At 45.2% G+C, this 19,710-nt stretch overlaps 1 protein-coding gene across 4 annotated transcripts in view; it reads right to left on the bottom strand.

The window, feature by feature from the left end:
- PRKCZ (protein kinase C zeta) overlaps positions 1-19,710 on the bottom strand; it is a 614,201-nt gene that overhangs the window by 173,663 nt on the left and 420,828 nt on the right. The window lies entirely within an intron of this gene.

Below are 19,710 nucleotides of genomic sequence, written 5' to 3'. Positions count from 1 at the left end.
ATTAATGTCCACAGATGCAGGCACAAAAGTGAACTGCAAAACTGCTACAGTTAAAGCAAATAACATACAGTTTATGAAAAACTAAAGTCGGTGCGACAATAGGCCGGAGGCCAGAGATAGACAAAACAACAATACAGCCATAAGAACATCGTGGTAAATCTCAGGGGAAGGGGAGAGAGTTACCGGACTAGTACATATAGAAAGTTAATGGGAGGAGGAAATATGGGCGCAGAGGCCGGAAAGGAGGTACTACCACCGGTAACTGCAGCCGTTAAGGGTGTACAAACAGGGGGGACCCAAATTCCGATCGATCCCAGGGTTCCCAGACTTTATCAAACTGGGAAACCAAGTCATGTACCGAAGCAGTCAGGTACTCCATTCTCCGTATTTCGGACACCAACTGGAGAAATCTAGGCCAGGGGAGGGTTGCGCCAGACAACCAGCATAACGGTATGAGCCTCTTAGCAGCTAATAGAATATATGAGATCAGCCGGTTGGTATTTTTGGGTAGGCCTGGGAGAGGGAGACCCAACAAACAGTGTAGGGGATCGATCGGAAGGGACACCCCCGTCACCAACGATCCCACCTCTAACCAAAAAGGACGTACCAGGGAGCACTTCCAGAAGATGTGGAACAATGACCCGACGTTGAGCCCACATCTCCAGCATCGCGGCGAGACTGAGGGATCAAATTTGTGGATGACATTGGGGGTCCTATACCAGAACATGAGAATTTTAATTGCCGTTTCCCTTTGCGTGACACACTTAGCCCCTGTACACACGGTCGGACATTCTGCCAACCAAATCCGTTGGATTTTGTCCGACGGATTGTGTCCGAAACTGTTGCATACACACGGTCGGACAAAGTTGTCGGAAAATCCGATCGTTCAGAACGTGATGACGTTATTTCGTTATGACGGGACTACGTTCAGGCTAGTAGCCAATAGCTTTGGTCTAGGAATTTGATCTGAGCATGCATGGCACTTTGTCCGATCGGAATTCTCTACACATGATCGGAGTATGTCCGATCGGACCAGTTTGTCTGAAAATATTTCCAACAAGTTGGAAACTTGGGTTCTATGGAATCAGTCCGATGCATACCACACACAGTCGGATTATCCGACAACACGGTCCGATAGGACACATTCCGACGGATTCTCCGACCGTGTGTACAAGGGCTAAGAGGATTAAAAGTAGAGGCCCAAATCTTATCCCATGTCTGTAGGGGGATGGGTTTGTCTAACAACTGAGACCATTTACTCATATACAGATGTGTAAGTTCGTTTAAGGGGGTCGACTCATGGAGGATTCGGTGGATAGAGGAGATTAGATGTAATTGGTGGGGACCCTGGGCGCAAAGGTGTTCAAAAGCCGTGGGATTGTCAAGGGTTAAGGTCGGAGATTTGGAGCTGAAAAGGTGCCTAACCTTTAGGTAAAAGTAAAACGAGTGGTTGGGGATGTCATATTTGTCACGTAAGGTTTCAAAGAAGTGAAGCCTATGCGAGATGGGGTGCACCAGGTTTCTAAGTTGGAAAAGGGGGGGTCTAACCACGTGAAGATCCTGTCCAAAGACAGTCCATCCGGGATACTGGAGTTGAACAACACGTTCGTGAAGGGGGGCAGGGCGAGGAAAGGGAGTACTTTTTGTTGCATCTTTGCCATATGTCCAGGGTGAAGGACATTGGAGCCGTACATTGGCTCCTAAGGTTAGGTTGCAGAGGGGAAGGGGCACCCCAGATCAAGGAGCATGGGGTGCACCGGATACAGGACCCCCTTCTCAATGGCAGCCCACTGACTTGTGGTGTTGAGGACCAAGAGGTAATAATTCGTAAATGAGTGGCATGGTACTATTTCACGATATCCGGAGCCCCCAGACCTCCCCGATCTCGAGGTGCAAATACCACTGAACTGGCAAGGCGGTGAGATCTGTCAGCCCATATAAATTTTAAAAACCGTCTTTGGAGAAGTTTAAGCTGAGGGGTTGGAAGGGCGACTGTCAGTGTCTCAAAATGATAGAGCAACCTGGCAAAACTGACATTTTGAGGACGTTGATCCTGCTCAAGAGGGATAGAGGGTATTTGGACCAGGTCAGTAGGGAGTTATAGATGTCTTAGAATAGGGGAGGGAAGTATGCATGGAACAGATGAGAATATGAAGGGGTCAAAAAAACAAGTATTTGAGTGAGTCAGTGCACCATCTATAAGGATAAGTTTCTTTAAGCCTGGAGAGCTGTGTAGCGGGTATGTGTATGGGTAGAGATTCAGTCTTTGAGGTGTTCACTTTGTAACCATAGATCCCCCCCAAAGGTTGAGAGTAATTTGTGTAGTGAGGGGAGGGAAACCAGTGGGTTGGTAATGGTTAGCAAGATTTCGTCCGCGAAGAGTGATAATTTATACTCCCCCTGTCGCATCACCACCCCGCTGATATCTGGATGAGAACGTATGGACTCGGCTAGGGATTCTAGGCATAAAATAAACAACAACAGTGATAAAGGGCACCCCTGCCGAGTTCCAATCATCAAGGGGAAGCAAGGCGACATGAAGGACGACATCTGAACCTGGGCAGTAACAGTTGAATATAGAGCTTCAAGTGCGTTTAAAAAGGGGCCAGTAAAACCGTAGACTTTGAGCGTTGCGAACATATAAGGCCAGCAGAGCCTATCGAAGGCCTTCTGTGCGTCTAGATTAAGTAGCAATGCTGATTTGTTGGTCCTATCCAGAAGGTCCACTAGGTTGATTGTGTGTCTAGTGTTCTCTCCGGCATGCCTGCCAGGGACAAACCCCATCTGGTCTCCGTGAATACGTTTGGGGGCAAGAACTGACAATCTAGAAGCAAGAATTTTCATAAATATATTGTAATCCGAGTTTAGAAGGTCTATATGCCTATAATTGTCTGGGATGGAGGGGCCCTTACCCGGTTTGGGGATCACTGAGATGTAGGAGTGTGAAAATTGGGGGTGGGGGGGTGCCCTTTAGTAGGGAATCAAATAAAGTGAGCATGTGCAGTCCCAAGATATGAAATATGGGAGACCATCAGGGCCAGGCGATTTATGCGAAGGGAGCTCCCGAATGATAGCCGAGAGCTCGTCTGCGGTTACAAATTTGTTTAGGGTTTCTAAATCATTTGTTGAAAGCTTGGGAAGTTTCAGGTTAGAGAAAAAGGACTTAAATTTCTCTTATGAGAAGTGAAAATGATTTTCTGGGGATAGACAATTATATAGTTTGTGGTAAAATTCACCAAAGGTGTTGGAGATTTCACAAGGGCAGTGAGTCTTGGTTCCGTCAGGACGAGAGAGAAACTCAGGGAAGGAGTTGAATGTACGCGGACGTAGTTTATTAACTAAAATTTTATGTGGTTTATTGGAAAATTCGTAAAATTTCTGCTTCATCCAAAGAAGTGATTTAGCAGCCCGGTCGAGTTGGGCCGTTTTAATCTGTTCCCTGAGTAGGGTGACCTTCCGCAGTCTTTCCACCGTGGGGGAACCCAAAAGCCTCCGCTCTGCCGAGAGAAGAGCAGAAGTTAGAGATCGAATATATTTGGCTCTGTCTCTCTTCAGTCTAGAGCTCTCTGCAATGCAAACTCCTCTAAAAATGGCCTTATGGGCTTCCCACAGGGTGGAAAATTCAGAGACCGACCCACTATTTAGCTGGAAAAATTCTGCAAGATTCTGCGCAAGGGCAGAGCGGGAGCTTTCAGATTGTAAGAGATGATTATTAAGCCGCCAGTGACAAGATCTGGGGTAGGCCTGAGTTAGCAGGAGGTCTAGGGTAATGGGGGCATGGTCAGACCAGGTAATCGGCATCACCTCAGAGTCAACCACCAATGGGATGAGCGGGGCAGATATAAAGAAGTGATCGAGCCACGAGTACATTTTATGAGCTGGGGAATAGAAGGTAAATTGCTGAGCTGTGGGGTGTTTAATCCTCCATGAGTCAAAAAGGCGGTGGAATCTAATAAGCTGCCTGAAGGAGGTAGCTTGAGGCGCAAGCTTTTTGGAGGGCGTGGGAGAGAACAGTGCTTGTCTATCTCTAGTGGGAGACATAACCAAATAAAAGTCCCTGCCAACTATCATAAAGGGCTGTGAAGGATAGTGGGAGGAGTCAAACAGGCCGTTAAGGAAATCTGACCAACATTGGGGGCATACAGGTTGACAAGGGTCAGAGAGGTGTTAAAGTATTGGCAGTCTAGGATTAAGTATCTACCCTGGGGATCTACATGGGAGTTTTTGACCTTAAGGGGGCATGATTTTCTTATCAAAATCGCAACCCCCGCCCTACCTGTGGGGTCAGAAGCTAGGAAGGAGATGGGGAAGTGCTTGGAGGCAAACTTAAGGGAGCCATCTACTTTAAAATGGGTTTCTTGCAACATAGCTTTAAAGCCATAATGGCAGTCTAGGTAGGTATGCGTATGTGAGTACCTGGAGGTTGAATACAGCAGACAATAAATAACAAAGGACCAGGACTCTAGTCGATATAAAGTGTCATTAGCGTCAGTTATGCCTAGGCGATGGAGAAAAATTAGGTATACCCAGAGTCAGGATAACCTGAGGCCAAACCGGCATATACAGTGCATAAGTAAACCATAAAACTGATCTATATGAATGGACACAATAGAACAGAAGACCTTAAAAATGAACATTAACAGAAGCGTCAAAAAAAGAAAAAAGAAAACAAAAACAAAAAAAAAACATCTTGAGAGCCTGAGGGGAACATGTACCTCAGGGGACCTAGGGAAAAAATCCAGGCCAAGAGGGTCGTGGCCAGACGATCACCGGAGGTGGTCTTACGTAAAGGTGGAAGTGGGAGGGCCATCTACTCTCCTTATGAACTCGGAAATTAAAGTGCATTAACAACATATAGTCATTTGCAAAAAACAAAACCCCATGGGAAGGGGAAACCTAGTCCCAGCTTGAACATTCAAGACAAAGGACAAACTTGAAATAACCATTACAACAGGATCTTTTCCTTTCAATTCACAGAGGCAAGGGAAAAGATGGAGGAGTATGAGGAGCATACGTAATTGAGCCATATGGGATATGGCGGGGGGAGTCAGGGAGGCTGTTTGGAGAATTGTGGGCGTTGAGGTGTAGAGAGATGCCTCCTGGATTTGCTCCTCACGGGTGTCCAGATGCGGCTAGAAGTGTTGGAAAGTGGGCGGGTCTGGGCCTCAGCTGGATGCATGTCTTCTTCAGGCAGGGGAGGGAGCCCAAGGCTCTTTAGAAAGGATTCACTCCCCGGGAGATCACGAAGGGTGTACTGAGCTCCATTTTTGGACACAAGCAGACGGAAGGGAAAGCTCCAATAATATGGGACCTTGTGATGCTGCAAGTAAGAGGTAATTGGCCGAAGGTTCCTGCGTTTAGCCAGGGTGATGGGGGAGAGGTCACTGAAAATCTGCAACTTCGCTCCCTTGTATACAATTTGAGGTTTATTGCGTGTGGATTGGATCAGTGCCTCTTTGCTTTCAAAGAAGTGGAACCGGACAATAACATCCCTGGGCCTAGCCACTACAGGAGGCTTGGGGGCCAGAGAGCGATGGCGAGGCGCCAGTCTATGTCCACTACCTTGGGAGGCTCAACAGGTAAGCACGTAAGTCAGTCCCCCACAGTCTCCAGGATGCCTCTGAAGCGCAGATTCTGGCGTCTTTCTCTATTTTCCAGGTCCTCCTGTTGGAGCTGCAGTTGAGACACTGAGAGGCGCAGGTTTTGGTTATCCTCTTCAACAGCCTGAACATAGCTGACCATCTCATCAAATTTATTTTCAAGCGTGTCCGTGCGGTCACCAAGCTGGTTGATTTCCTTTCGTAATTCCACCGCAAGTTTATTTACCTCGGCCAAGACATTGGTTGTAATTTGTTGAAGCAGGAGATTTAACTTGGCATCCAGTTTGGCATCCAATATGTCAGGGGTAAGGATCCCCTGCAGGGATGGCAGACCCGAATCGGAGGCTTGGGGAACAATAACTGGGGGGGGGGGGGGGGAGGGTGCCAGAGCCCTCCATTCCCAATGGCAAATCCATATTGGAGAAAGGGTCCGGAGGGGAATGGGAGGGAGGCGGCTGAGATCTGGTAACAAAGCGGTCCATAATAGGCCCCGACTGCTGATCAGGGATGTGTTTGTAATATTCCTGTTGCTGACCAATTTTTCCCCATGAGGCGCTTTAGCACTGCAATAAAGAGGAATGCTCATCCCCGGAGCTCTTAGTAGGTAGTGTTGCGTTGTGGGGGTCATGGGGAGCAGATAGGCCCTTTAATTCATTTAAAAGTCATATTGGTCGGTGTTGGTGAGACACAACTACAGCTGATGATGGATTTAAATGGTTGCAGGAGAGTCCTCTCCCCCCTCACACCAGCAGGCTGTGAAATCAGGAGTTGTAGGCTTTTGGGTGTAGCAAGATGGCCGACTACCTCCAGAATATGCCGGAGCCAGGACCTTGCCTAATTAGAGCTGCAGTCAGGGGACACCAGGCTTAGTAAGAGATGGGTTAGCCCTGGTGTGTTCAGGGTTGTGTCCCCCTATGAGAACTGGAGGGGGCGTCCGTCTGGTGGGGGGGGGGAGATTGAGATGGGAAGCAAGAAATAACCCCTGAGGGGACTCACCAGGGTGGAGACTGTCCGTGCGAGGGTTTGTGAAGTGGCCCTGCGATCGGATGATCCCCCATCCGAATTTCGCCTGCCGCCGTCGGATCGGCTCCCGGCGGGCTCCGCAGGCTATCGCGGCGGTCCTGGAGGCCTAGTAGGCTGCAAGATGGCAGCCGACGAGCGCCCAATGGAGGCCACAACAGACTAAATTTGGCGGCCCACAAAGAGCGAAAGTTGTCCAAAACCTTATGGTGCTGTAAGGGGAAGCCCGATGCACAAGATGGTATGCTTTTGGGGCGAAAAAAACAGACCACAGCAGAGGATGGCTGTGGATTAGGAGAGGACCAGCAGAGCGCAGGAAAAGAACGTCAGTCCTCAGTTCCGGCCGGCCACGCCCCCCAGGTAGTTATATTTTTATTTGCAGAAATGGAGGTTAAAGAGGAAACATCCATTGTACAGAGTATAAGATGGCACCACTCTATAAAAATACTTAGGAGTCTACGGGATGTCACAATAAATTCTCCAAGGTCTGGGACATTTGGACCGAATCTGTGGAGATAATAGGAGAGCGTGGTGACGAAAGCTAACAAAAATCTCTTACTTTCTGGTACTGGATATGGACCTTTTCAGAGTGCTGGGGTACCAATTTATCATTCTTTTTCTAATCTGTACCTTCAGTGAAACATTTTGTTTACCATTTTTGTGTTTTGTGCTATATTGTGTTTTTTCTCTTTCTCTAAGCTTGGGTATGCCCAATAGGCTTTGTTTTGTAAAACTACACCTTTTGAATTGAATAAAAAAGAATTTACAAAAAAGAAAGAGGAAACATCAACCACCGTTTTACAGAAATCTTGTACTTGGTAGCAAAACCAAAAGATATGCAAATAAACAGCCTGGTCTAGCAATCAGGCATTGAATCATCACAATCTAGCGGGAGTCAAATATGGCTGATGTACAATTGTGTTAACTGTATTCATTTGCTCCAGGCCAAAAAAAAAAAAGAAGGAACTGACCACATATTCTCCAGGTCCTTGTCATACAAACACAATGCATGCATCCTATAGATTTCCACACACTTATGCACCACAGGCACAGGACCCTACAGTCCGGCATAAATAGTGAAGACCACATTAGCCAAGTCTGGATTCATGCAATGACCTCCAAGTAGAGGGCTGCAGAACTCTGCCCAATACGCGCATCACAACTGCAGATGGCTGAACAGGTAATAGTTTAGTAAAGAAAACCATTGTTGCATCTTCTGCCAAAGAAGTGTATAAGGGGATCTTACAGTGGTCTATGTATGTAAAATGTTGTGGGTGGTCCACCCAACTATAAATTGTGATATTCATTTTGATTATAAGAGTCAGGTCATACGAAACCCGAGTGTGAGGCATCAAAGGGAAAATATTCAGAGAGATATAGTTGGACACATTTCATGTAAATTTCACCTTCAGGCATATTATTAATGTTACCCACTTCAGAGACAAAGAAGGAAGACTGCGCTAGTGGCACACTGTTTAGAAGCAGCATTTGCGATTTGCTCCAGTTAACCCAAAGTCTTGAATAAAATGCATGCTTCTATAATATACCAAGAGCAGTTGCCAGAAACAGACCATGTCTTACAAAAATAATAAAATCATCTACATATATTCTTCAATGTCCCCACCCCACATGCCCCCGATACCAGGCAGCGTCCCAAAGGCTTTCAATATGAGTTCCACCATAAGGGCAAAAAGCCTAGGAGAGAAAGAGGGCAACCTTATCTAATTCATTTGAGTACATCAAAAGGCTTGTCCCTCTACTTTAATCCTTGCGCTCCCACTTCCACTTGGGCCGCCTAGGCAGCCCTTCCTCACTGCAATCTTCTGGGACACATCACAGGTCCCAGCATTTCAGCACAGAACACGTGTAGGAGCCAGTATAAGAGTATAAATATATTTGTATTCTACATACTGCTGTTAAAATACCTGTGTGGTAATAAATGCAGAGTTATAATCCATTAAGTGGCCACCGCTGTATGTGCATTTTAAAATATATGCAGCTTTATACTTCCATGTTTTAGTGTGTGTATAACTGTATTTGCCACTCATGTGAGTGCTCGGTCTGGCCCGCCTCTCTCCTGTCTCTCCTGATGTCAGTGGGAGTTCTCAGCCCCACCCACCGACTGTAGCTATCAGATCAGAAGAGAAGCAGGCGGGGCTGACGTCAGGAGAGACGTGAGACGAGACAGGCGGGCCAGACCGAGCAGTCACATGAGCGGCACATACAGTTATACACACATTAAAATGGAGGTATGAAGCTGCATATATGTAGTGCCGGTACTTCTGAAGAGTACGCGCTACGTATGTAAATTTAGTTTTTCCCAAGACTATAGTTGAGTCTTGGGGTTAATTGCTCTAAATTGTGGTTTTGGCATCAGTTTGGCTGGGCTGTACTAATGTTCTGCCTGGTCATAGGTGCAGTTAGCACCTTTGTCAGGCATAGGAACGCAGTCTGGTTGGACGTGTTGTGTACCAATCTCTCTCGGAGCCAATCAGTGGGTGCGTTTGTCTCGCTGTGCATTCCGGGAGAGAGTACTTTAGGTGCTGAAGTCACGTAGTTCTGGGTTCCGATCCAGAAGTATGTTCTGACTCCATGGTCCTGGTCCTCCTCACCAGCCCCCAGAGGCCCTCATGGCCTGGGGTGTGGATCCATCCATTTCTGAGTCTCGGAACTGGCTAGTCCGAGGCACAGTAATTGGAAGGAGGATTCTAAAGTGGTCCGGTGCCATCTCGGGTTTTGGAGAGGCCCAGCAACTCGACATGCACCCAGGGGAGGACTCTTCGGAAGAGGGCCATGCACAAGAATGGCTGCTCTGTAAGAGCCTGGATGCTGAGCTGTATGGACACCAATTGAATCCACATTTCTTACGGTATCGCCGGACCACCTGCAAGATACTGGTACCCTACGAAGGTTCCCATTTCATCCTTCTGTTACAACTAAGTTCCTGTGAGAGACTTTGTGTTCATCTAAAAGTTTGCAACCAAGTCTGTGGCAGAGACTTTGCCAAGTTTGATTAATTTGTTGGCTGCTAAATCCATAAACCAGGATTTATCCGACAGTGGAAATATCCAGTTTCGAGTGGCTATTCCCTGGATTACCTAGAGAGACATTTATTAAGTGTCAGCAGTTTCAAAGTGCCTGAGCTTCCATACCTATACCCTCTATTCCCAACTGAGGGACTGTGTTTCTGTTCAACGTTTTAAGCAAGTAAAAATTCCTAAAGGAATTCAAGTGCCAGTCTGCAGTTATTGGGCCATCAACCTTGGGAACCCCTAGACAAGAACGATGATCTACAAAGCGGAGGTGGTAAATGGTAAGCCCAAGAAAACCAGCCGCTCCTTCGGGGGTCAGTGCTACATATATTTTAAAAAACACATACAGCGGTGGCCACTTAATAGATTATAACTCTGCATTTATTACAAAAGCTATTTTGGCAGACACGCTCAGAGCACTCCTCCGGGAGGGGCGGGGCAAGTCGGGATGATGTCACCCGACAATTTTTTTTGGGTCACATGCATTGATGCCGCATCAGGGACACCTGAATCGCTATGAATCTATTAAATTCCACCCCCCTAATATCTAGTGCTACTACTACCCAGAACCCCACATGGTCGTGTGTCAATTGCACATGAGTGAGTAGTCTGCAGATACCGATATCCATGGCATGATGCAGCATAAAGTCAGTTTGGTCTGTATTTATGACTTTCAAAAGCCTACTGACCATGGCCATGTTAAACCTTTTTAAAGAGAATAATTAGCAGAAAAAAATAAATAAATATATATATACAATTTATTTTTTCTCAGGAGCCCGCAGAACATTGCTCCTGCGATCAGTGGATGTCAGGCTCCTGCATAGTCTTCCTACAGCTCTGAGCCAGTACCTTTGTAGGGCTGACAGATTCAGGGATATAGGAAGAGTGAATGGACTATGAGGGTCCTCATCAGCAATCTCGGAGTCCACTGAAAACTACAAGTCACCTGCCGCTGTGGCAGATGGGACCTGTAGCTTCTTCACACAGATTACTGTGAAATAATGTAGTAATGTAGTTGTGCAGAGCTCTGCCAATTTTAAAACCGACAGCTACTGTTGGGGAGAGGAACCCTCACCCGCTGTGACGGAGGGGATGGTGAGGAGGGGTGCTGCATAGTAACATGTTATACCAGGACCAGGGTTCTATTGCAATCTGTCTGTCAATCTCAGGCAGTTGAAGGTTAGATTGCATCCCCGCTGCCACCACATGCAGAGCTAGGTAGGGAACAAGCTGTGACACTGTTGGCTGTTGCGTGCTGTTTCCTCCTATTTATGGCAGATGTTTGCATGCAACTTCACCAGGGGATGGACAGGGTTGGCAGGAAAAAAAAAAAAAAAAAAGAAAGAGAGAGTGCGACAATCTGACTGATCACAGCCACTTCCCTGCCTAGCGCTGCTCGAGAAGGAAATCACTGCAGCTGTACTGTGCCCTGCTGTGCGCTCCATGTACTTGGCCCTGCAGTGTGCTCCATAATGTAATGTGCCTAGCACCTAACCTGCCCAGTGTGCCCTGGAATGTTCCTGCTTCTCTCTCCATGTAACGTACCCTGCTGTCCCGCAGGTAGTGTGCCCACCTGACCCCTGTGCCCAGCTCTGCTGCCCCTCCTGTATACTGCTTATCTCAAGTTGGACCCAAAATTGGGCAGTTTTGCAAAAAAAACAAACACAGGATTCACATTAAATAAAAAAAAAAGATTTAATATTGATTCTATAATTTAATGCCATTTCTAATAATAATTGTTGTTTCAGGGGTTCCCTAAGATCTCAAAACTTTTTTTCCAAAGGTTCTTCAAAGGTAAAAAGGAACATAGTAGGGGTCTATATTTGTGTGTATTAGTGTGATGAGCCCTGTAAAAGGTGCATGAATTTGAGAGCTACAATGTCACAATACTGCTTGTACTATTCTACTGGTATGCCATCTGGCCCTGGTGGATTTTTAATTTGGAAAACACTGCATGGCCATCAGCACCTCCTCTTTGGTGATGTCTGCACCCACGTAAGGTGATCAATATTTGGCAAAGAGGGCAGCGGTAGGAATCATGCACTACTTGACAATTATCCATTCATTTAAAAAATGCAGAAGATTTTATACTGCTTCTAAACACTTGAATAACATTCATTTGCAACACTACACAGACAAGTGACACACCTAGTCTACCTAGAGATCGAAAAAAAAAAACCCCAGAAGGGATTCCCCTATCCACATGCAAGGTGGGTTGAGAAATCCACTTCACTGTCAAAATACAATAGCACAGCAGGAAAGATTCCTCCATCCACCTTGCTCCGTTCATTTTCTTTCCCCGATTCCTTCTCTGTTAGAATACGCTGATCAGCCCTGCAGCCAATTTGCTGCAACTGTTGATCGTTCGTCAGAAGTGAATAGTAAGGTTAACATTTGTGTTCAGCGATAATGGCCATATATGGATGAAATTTGACCAGTCCCTGCTGAACCAGCCAAATTTCCATCCACCTATTGCCAACTTTACTTCCTGGTTTAGCAAACCATCTTCTTATGTTACCTGCCTCCTCCAGCTTGCTCACTAAACACTGAAGCAGCATTACTGCCTCTGTCCAGTTAGCAGAAAGCAGTGTGGTAGGTGACTGAACAGAATTACACATCCATTTGCTGGTAAACTAAAAAATATATAATGCATTTCCACTGGCTTTACCTCTTTGTTTTAATTTCAATTAAAAAAACATCCTTGTTCTGTGTTAACGTGGGCCACAAAAAAAATAAAAGATTTTAATCATCTATTTTGTCTGTTATTCTTTTACAGTATCAGTTGCACCCACTGGGAAAAGTTTGTTCTTGTCTTATTTCTATGGGTAGCTATAGATAATGCTGGTATGTGGGCACACATTTCACAGCTAATGTAATTCCCAAACTGTAACAATCAAAAATGTATTGTTTTTCAATGGGTACATATAATAATGCAAGAGCCTGCACTATTCTGTGAAGAGTTATTCTTTAATGTATACATGGGTAAAGCACCTTCTGAGATTAAGGCTTTTCTATAAATGGCCTCAAAGTGAGAAACAAGGTGAACTGTTCCAAAAACATTTTTTGAATACATGAAAAACACACATCTAACCAGTTGCCATAAACACCAGCACCTTTAAATCCATTCAGAAAAGAGCCTACATCTAGTGGCTTAAAGCCATTTTTCACTATGCCTAGCAGCGAAGCCCTTTTGTCACATCAAGTGGCATGACTATAGCAAGTACTGCTAATAAGCATCATTACAATAAGAAAGTCTGGGAACAGACTGCTGGAAAGCAAGGGATGTGCCAGTTCCATGTTCCTTCCAGACTAAGATCCCTGAAGGGTATTCTGTAGGCATGATCTTAAAAAATGATCATAATGAAAATTACATTTGCCAAACTATACAGCTTGCAAAAATGTTCAGCTTCATGTTAAAGGCATACTAGATAGGGTGTTATTAAAAACCTGGTTAAGACAAATGTTAGGGAGACAGTTGAAGAGGCACCTTCAGGCAGGAATCTATACTACGAATAGTGACTGTTCCTATATCTCGTTTTTAACCATAGGAGTACATGAGGGCAGCCATTTTTACTCATTGCATACAAAGGCTCTGTGTCCTGCTCTGCGGTGCTATTCAATGGTCGTGTTTTACTGATTCTTCACATAAGCCTGTGTGTCGATCCAAAGAAAACAATACAATGCTTGCATGGCTAATATGTTGTCAGTTAAAATGGATGCAAACCCTAACATATACCCAATGAAGTGAACAGCCTCAGATGAAACACAGGGATGAAACAGATCTCCCTACATAAGTTTTAAATGTATATATGCTGTCTTCAACATTCTGCTTAGAATTCCACACTGTTAGCATTTTCTCTTCCTGTTCCACCACTGGGTGTGGATTCTTGGCATACACTGTGCGACAGCTGATAGGAGGAAAAGAACCCCCCCCCCCCACACATACACACACACACACACACACACACACACACACACACACACCTAGGAAGCATAAGGCCTGGGTCACACCTATGCACGTTGCAGTTTTCATATTCCAGGTGCATTTTGCATTTTTCAATACCCATTTTTTAACCGTAGAAGTCTATGGAACCAAAAAACAGAAAAAAGTCCCTGGCCCTTTAAATGCATAGGTGTTAACCAGGTTGAAGGAAGGAATGTACATTGCTGTGCTGTGAATAGATCAGCTGTCTGTTAATCTATTCCTAAGCACCATCCCAAATTTACACATTTCAATACAAATTTCAGGCTGGTTTTATCTCGGGTTGTGAGAGAGCTTATCATGCTGATAAAGAAGAAACTAGCAGCAGAAAAGACATGTAACATAATAGAAGTCCAACTTCAGTTTTATATAGACTCAATGCTCTGAAGTCCAGTGCTAGTCTTCTCCCAGGAAGGAAACACCAGGGTGCTTGCACTAACAGCACAATGATGCATAGAACTGCACTGACTTTGTGAGGATACCAGTGATCTCTGCATCATTGAGGCACATCGCTGGAGAAAAGGTAAAATTGCTTGCTGAAACAACACTTCCCATTCCTTTTAATTAAAGCAGACCTTAAGTCTTAAATAACTGTCACATATTTTCGTGTCAGTTCTGTCTAAGGATAACAGATCCCGCCCACTGCCAGAGTATCTGACCACCTTCTGTGGACTGGCAGAATGAAAGAACGCCATTTGTTATTTTTTCTCCTAATCATTTCTTCGTAAATATGTTTAGTTCCTAAACAAAAAGCATCTTTCAGAAGCAGAAGCAAAATTTTACTGCACAAAACATGCATTTAATGGTGAAATAATTTTTTGCTAAATGGCTATCTTTATTACAGTCTCTTAACACTTTTTCCTGTCTTTCTCCATAGACTTCTCACCAAAAAGGACAAGTATAAAGAACCGTGTCAACTGGCTTTTGTTTGGCTTAAATTGGTTTTGCATTCTTACACAAGTATACGTGTGCGCAAAATCTGCTTGACACGTTTAAAGTGGTAGTAAACCTTAAGGGCCGGTTCACACTGCGGGCGATGCGAGGCGACACGACTCGCCTCGCCGCTATCTTACAAGTCGCCCCTGTTCTGTACAATGGAACCGTTCTGAGAGGAGCGACTCGAGTCGCTCCGACTCAGAAAAAAGGTTCCTGTACTACTTTCGGGCGACCTCGGGGCGACTTGCATTGACTTCTATACAGAAGTCATCTGCAAGTTGCCGCTGAGGTCGCGGCAGGTCGCGGCGAGGCAAGTCGGTGTCGCCTCGCATCGCCTGCAGTGTGAACCGGCCCTAACTTTTTAAACCTATGCATCCCATACTAGCACGTTATCTAAAGCTTACCTTAAAACGAAGCCCTCTGGCAGTGCACTGTCACTGCTGACAGGGCTTCCATCTTCACATGATCTTCCCTCTGGGTTGGCAGGCTCCAGTCCTTTGATTGGACAAGCCACAATGACGTCACTCCTACGCGTGTACACCACTGTTCACGGCATAGGACTCTGCAGGAACACATGAGCCACCAACGTCACCAGCGCCTTTACAAGTAAATATCTCCTCAACGGTGCAGGTTTAGGAGATATTTACTGTACCTATGGGTTAAAATAATTAATGGGCGTTTACTCCTACTTTAAGTGCAGTTTAAAAGGAGATCAACTGCAGGTCAAATGCATCTGTCAATGAATTCTGGATGATCTCCAAAGTGTCTAATATTGATGTTATCCACACAAGCCCAACTACAAAAGGTATGTTCTTCCTCTTAATAGTCTTATTTATTAAGGTAAAAAGGAAGGTGTTCCAATATTGCAACAAAGTGTACTCCAGAATAGCCAAATTGCTGACAAACCGGAGTGGGATGGACTGATGAGTACAGCAATCTCTAGATGTAAAACTAGTGCTGAAAAGATTGTCTGTTATTCCTGTAGAAATCTAAAGGCCTGCTTTTCAGTTTTGGCTGGAGTGTCATTTTAAGAAAAGTTTGGGTGCTTTATTTCTAATAGGGCTGTTATTGATTAAAATTTTGATGTTCGATCAATTTTTTTTAATCGATTAATCAACTAATTTAATTTATATCATGCACATACAGATCCTACTACTTTTAGCTGATCTCCTTGCATTGCAACTCTGCATTAGTCAGTGGTATACACTATATACAATCACCCGACACTAGTTTGTTTCCACAATCCATGACTTAACTTCACAGTTCACACAAATACGTTTTAAATTCAAACTGTAGCACTGACGCAAGTAATTTTTTCCACAGTAGCGTGACAATCCCTCCACCTCTGGTCTAACTAAACACTCTCACCTTATGGCATGGACCCCTGTGCAAACAGGTGGTCATGCAAGCGGGTATCAAAAAGGGTTAACACGGACCATAAACTTCTCTCATGTCTCCTTAGATCTCAGCAAGGATGCCAGGTCATGGGTAGAAAGAAAAGATCTAAGTGCTCACCACTTAAGTATAAGATTTAATTTTTGTGTTCAAACACAAACTACTCAAGTAAAGATGATAAAAACACAGCATGTAAAGCGGATGATTGCATTAGTTCTGTAGGGCAGCAGTGGGTGACGTCATGCGTAGCTCCTTCCCCATACGCGTTACGTTCAATCAAAACTTCAATGTCCCCGGACTCCTCCCCCCTTCCCTTCATTAGCAGACGGAGGAACTTGGGGAAGGGGGGAGGAGTCCAGTGACGTCGATGTCTGACATCACCGGATCTCCGACGGAACTGCCGGAAGCCGGCGGAGAGTTGAGTACTGATCAAAAGAATTTTGATCGATCAAAAAAATGAATCAATTAATTGAGGAATTAATCTTTAATTTACACAGCCCTAATTTCTTAACCACTTTCAGACCGGACCATTTTGCTGGTAAATGACCAGAGGTCTTTTTACACTTTGGCACTGCGCTGCTTTAACTGGTAATTGCGCGGTCATGCAATGTTGTACCCAAACAAAATTTGCGTCCTTTTCTTCCCACAAATAGAGCTTTCTTTTGATGGTATTTGATTGCCTCTGCGATTTTTATTTTTTGCGATATAAACGTAAAAAGACCGCAAATTTTGAAAAAAAATGATATTTTCTACTTTTTGTTATTAGAAAAATCCAATAAACTCAATTTTAGTCATACATTTAGGACAAAATGTATTCAGCCACATGTCTTTGGTAAAAAAAAAGTCAATAATTGTATATTTATTGGTTTGCGCAAAAGTTGTCACATCTACAAACTAAGGTACGTTTTCTGGAATTTACGCAGCTTTTAGTTTACGACTGCCTATCTCATTTCTTGAGGTGCTAAAATGACAGGGCAGTACAAAACCCCCCCAAATGACCCCATTTTGGAAAGTAGACCCCCTAAGGAAATTGATAAGAGGCATGTTGAGCCCATTGAATATTTTATTTTTTTGCCTCAAGCGATTGAATAATGACAAAAAAAAAATTTTTTTTTTTTTTTTACACAAAGTTGTCACTAAATGATATATTGCTCACACATGCTATGGGCGTATGTGAAATGACACCCCAAAATAAATTCTGCTGCTTCTCCTGAGTACGGGGATACCACATATGTGGGACTTTTTGGGAGCCTAGCCGCGTACAGGGCCCCGAAAACCAAGCACCGCCTTCAGGCTTTCTAAGGGCGTCAATTTTTGATTTCACGCCTCACTACCTATTACAGTTTTGAAGGCCATAAAATGCCAAGATGGCACAAAACCCCCACAAATGACCCCATTTTAGAAAGTAGACACCCCAAGCTATTTGCTGAGAGGCATGTTGAGTCCATGGAATATTTTATATTTTGCCACAAGTTGCGGGAAAATTACAAACTTTTTTTTTTTTTTTTTTTTTTTCACAAAGTTGTCACTAAATGATATATTGCTCATGCATGCCATGGGCATATGTGAAATGACACCCCAAAATAAATTCTGCTGCTTCTCCTGAGTACGGGGATACCACATATGTGGGACTTTTTGGGAGCCTAGCCGCGTACGGGGCCCCGAAAACCAAGCACCGCCTTCAGGCTTTCTAAGGGCGTAATTTTTTGAGTTCACTTCTCACTACCTATTACAGTTTTGAAGGCCATAAAATGCCAAGATGGCACAAAACCCCCACAAATGACCCCATTTTAGAAAGTAGACACCCCAAGCTATTTGCTGAGAGGCATGTTGAGTCCATGGAATATTTTATATTTTGCCACAAGTTGCGGGAAAATTACAAACTTTTTTTTTTTTTCACAAAGTTGTCACTAAATGATATATTGCTCACGCATGCCATGGGCATATGTGAAATGACACCCCAAAATAAATTCTGCTGCTTCTCCTGAGTACGGGGATACCACATATGTGGGACTTTTTGGGAGCCTAGCCGCGTACGGGGCCCCAAAAACCAAGCACCGCCTTCAGGCTTTCTAAGGGCGTTACAGTTTTGAAGGCCATAAAATGCCAAGATGGCACAAACCCCCCCCCCCAAATGACCCCATTTTAGAAAGTAGACACCCCTAAATTTAGGGGTACACTAGTGAGACTAGGTAATAAATGGCGGGTGCCCTGAAACTATAAAAAAATAACTAACCAACCAGCGTCACCTGTAACAGTTATATGGTGATCACTGGTGAAAGGGTTAACTAGGGGGCAATCAGGGGGCTTTATGCGGTAGTATATGGGGGTCCCTGGCGCTATAAAAAGCTGCGGCGAACCTAAATACCTACCTGCCTAACTAGCGTCACCTGTGACACTAATACAGCGATCAGAAAAACGATCGCTTATTAGGCTGGGTTCACACTGGAGCGATGCGGGAACGCCACGAATGCGCGGCGGGTTCCCGCATCGCATGCCTCCCGGCGGCAGTTCACACTGCCCTATGCGAACTGCTGGGAGTGTCAGTGAAATGTTAATGACACCCCCAGATCAGTTCGCATATCGCAGTGCGATCTGCAAACTTGGATCGCATGGTGTGAACACCCATGCGATCCGATTCTGCTGCGGACCAAAAAAAGGGTCCCGTGCGAGTTTGCGGCGGGTGCGACACGAATTCAGCCATACTATCTGTATAGCTGAACTCGAATCGCACAGAGATCGGATGTGATTTGCACTGCAGTGCGGTGCGAATCACATCCGTTCTCATAAACCGCTGCAATGTGAACCCAGCCTTAGTGACACTGGCGACGGGGGGTGATCACGGGGTTAAACCTTTATTGGGGGGGTTAGGGGGGTACCTTAGAACTAAAGGGGGCTAACCCTAACTGCCCTAACAGTTATTAGTCACAAATGACACCTGCCGGGTGATCAGGGGGTTAAACCTTTATTAGGTAATAAATGGCGGGTGCCCTGAAACTATAAAAAAATAACTAACCAACCAGCGTCACCTGTAACAGTTATATGGTGATCACTGGTGAAAGGGTTAACTAGGGGGCAATCAGGGGGCTTTATGCGGTAGTATATGGGGGTCCCTAGCGCTATAAAAAGCTGCGGCGAACCTAAATACCTACCTGCCTAACTAGCGTCACCTGTGACACTAATACGGCGATCAGAAAAATGATCGCTTATTAGGCTGGGTTCACACTGGAGCGATGCGGAAACGCCGCGAATCCGCGGCGGGTTCCCGCATCGCATGCCTCCCGGCGGCAGTTCACACTGCCCTATGCGAACTGCTGGGAGTGTCAGTGAAATGTTACTGACACCCCCAGATCAGTTCGCATATCGCAGTGCGATCTGCAAACTCGGATCGCATGGTGTGAACACCCATGCGATCCGATTCTGCTGCGGGCCAAAAAAAGGGTCCCGTGCGAATTTGCGGCGGGTGCGGCGGGTGTGGCGGGTGCGGCGGGTGCGGCGAATGGCTGAACTCGAATCGCACAGAGATCGGATGTGATTTGCACTGCAGTGCGGTGCGAATCACATTCGTTCTCATAAACCGCTGCAATGTGAACCCAGCCTTAGTGACACTGGCGACGGGGGGTGATCACGGGGTTAAACCTTTATTGGGGGGGTTAGGGGGGTACATTAGAACTAAAGGGGGCTAACCCTAACTGCCCTAACAGTTATTACAGTCACAAATGACACCAATGCAAAAAAAAAAAAA

The sequence above is a fragment of the Lithobates pipiens genome, unplaced genomic scaffold (assembly GCF_037356315.1).
Source record: "Lithobates pipiens isolate NorthernLeopardFrog02 unplaced genomic scaffold, aLitPip1_a1.2 Scaffold_27, whole genome shotgun sequence".
Lineage (NCBI taxonomy): Eukaryota > Metazoa > Chordata > Amphibia > Anura > Ranidae > Lithobates > Lithobates pipiens.
Note: the sequence above shows the minus strand (reverse complement) of the source record. Positions and strands in the feature narration are given on the sequence as shown.